At 42.6% G+C, this 2,553-nt stretch overlaps 1 pseudogene; it reads right to left on the bottom strand.

The window, feature by feature from the left end:
• Window positions 1-2,118: 2,118 nt before the first annotated feature.
• Window positions 2,119-2,547, bottom strand: LOC114635466 (annotated as a pseudogene).
• Between the last annotated feature and the right edge of the window lie 6 nt (window positions 2,548-2,553).

Below are 2,553 nucleotides of genomic sequence, written 5' to 3' on the forward strand. Positions count from 1 at the left end.
TATAGCTCATTGCTATGGTGCTTGCCCAGCGAAGAGAGGCCCAAGATCTCAGAACTAGGGAGAAATGTTTTATTTTAATGATTTAAGATTAAATAATGCATTGTTACATGGAGAACATATTTTATTTTATTTAAAATTAGCTTGTTCAGTGAGTATTTGATGAACTCTGAACTCTACTCTGTATAGACGTCTTCTTTGGTGGATGTCATGCAGGAGGAACTTCTAAAGAGCCCAGAGCAGATTTGATTGGGCACCCCATGAACATCTTCCCCAAGTGCCTTTACATTCAGCAGGGTCAGCACCAGAGCCAGGATCCCATGCATTTTTTTCATAGAAATTGTCTGCGGGGAGGTAGAGTCTCATCCACGTAGAAGAGCTGAGCATGTTTGTTTGTGGAGAACATGATGAGAAATGGGTCCCTCCAAGAAGAAATCTTCTATACCCCTTCATGTTGCAACAAAACCTGTATACAAAAATATGCTATTCTTCAATGTGATCCTACTTTCTCCCCTAACCTCCCCTTTCAGTCCTCCCTCTCTCCTCCTCTCCCTTCCTCATTTCCTCCCTCTGTCCCTCCCCCTCCCTTCCATCCTCCTCTTTCCTGTTTTTTTCCTATGTCTGTCAACATCTGCTCCCTCTGATCTTTCTCTAAGCAACATAGTGTATTGCCTTTAATCAATATGGAGTATCCTGAAACTAGGTGAAACCAAACCCTGGCTTCATGCCCAGATATCACTTTCTGAAGTGACAAGCTCTGGTAATAGGAAGGTATGCAATTATACAGATCATTGCTTTGACCTGATGCAAAGTCAAGCAGCCCACAATCCAGGAATAGGAAGGCGTAATTTCTGTAGCTTGCTGAGTGTTTGAGAGCATTGGAAGAAGCTGACCTGCCTGCTGCCCTGGCCAGTCACTTTACTCATCTTCAATTGAAGGCAGTGATGAACAGCGCAGCTCATTTGCTCTTCTCCTAGTGAACTCCTGTCTTGGAAATGAAAAATTAATGGCCTTATTACCTGTGTTCCTTTTCAGCACAACCCACCTGAAAATGACTTGCACAAAGGAAAAGAAGGAGCCTCTCAATGCAAAACTGTATTCTAAATATCTGATTATCACCTATACCTTTTGTGTCTTAGCTCTGGCGGCTTTTTATAAAGACTCTTTCCCATCCTGCTTTAAAACAAAATTTCTCCATTTAAGATACTTTATCATGTGATTTATGAAGAATAGAGTTGCAAAGTTGCTTAAAAAAACTCACATTGTGGTTTTGTTATAATTTTCAAGAAAATGAGGTCAGGAACTTCAAATTGTATGAGTGTTTGTCACAAATTTGAGGCAAAGGCAAGAGCTGTAATAGAACCTCTTTTTTTGTTTTTTTGTTTTGTTTTGGTTTTTGTTTTAAATGAAGTTTTATTGAAACACAGTCACATTCATTTGTTTATTCAGTAACAATGGCTGTTTTTATGCTATGAAGACAGGGTCAGGCAGTTAGGACACAGACAACATGGCCTGCCAAGCCCAGAATATTTACTCTCAGGTCTTTTATACAGCATATGGGCTGACACCTAGCTGAGTAACAAGTGTCACTTGTCTTACTGTTCACTTGCATTGTTTTCAGAGGGATCCAAAGACCTACAGTCTGAGAAAATATATGGACAGAAGCCCAGTGTGGGCGGTGCAAACCTATAAGCTAGCATCTGGGAAGTGGAAGCAGGGAGATTTAAGAATTTGTAGCAAGCATGTGCTGTATAAAATCTGGTCTAAAAAAATGTAGCAACAAATGACATGTGGCTTAAGGCTTTTATGACATTGAGGACAGGGTGAAGAAGGAAATTAAAAATGCAAAACAATAGGCAGTATCTCTAGGCAATAATTTCAATGAACTGGACTGTTACAGAGGAAATCGAGAGCCAGTCCAATACATACAATTATCACTTTATGTCAAGTGAACATTCCTTGTGGTGGCAACAGTACTGTTGACAGAATTATAAGTGGCTGACAGACGGTATCCACCATATTGGTATACAGGCCTTTTTCTCTGAAAAAAATGTACAGGAGAGATAAAGAGGGAAAGGCTAGGAACTGTGAGGCATTGCCTAGGGTCCTGGTGCCCAGGACTCAGAACTTTAGGGGAATGACAGGCCAGTACTTCTGCTGCTTTCTGTCACAGTGCTTGTCAAAGCTCATCTGCATAGCAGCCTCCATGGCCAGGATCTTGGCAGCACTGTTCGCATACAAGCACTTCATCTCTGCTTGGCACCGCTCCCAGGGCTTCTCAGATGGGGGCTCCACTGACTTGTGGTGGTTGAAGTACAGGTCGTGGTCCGCATTCACATAGTCATTCAGGCGCTCCGCATCCAGCTGCTGCTGTCACCGGCTCTCTTCTCTGCGCTTCTCAGTCTGTTCAAAGTACTGGCAGAGCTCCTCAGTGATTTCCATATTGCTCAGGTCGCACTCCACTTCATCATCTGAATCCGACTCCAGCTCTTCCTCTTCACACAGTGCTTCGTTTTCTCTTGTGGATGCCTGGGTTCTATTGCTGCTATGCAGAGG

Source organism: Grammomys surdaster, unplaced genomic scaffold (assembly GCF_004785775.1).
Source record: "Grammomys surdaster isolate TR1022 unplaced genomic scaffold, NIH_TR_1.0 105757, whole genome shotgun sequence".
Taxonomy (NCBI): domain Eukaryota; kingdom Metazoa; phylum Chordata; class Mammalia; order Rodentia; family Muridae; genus Grammomys; species Grammomys surdaster.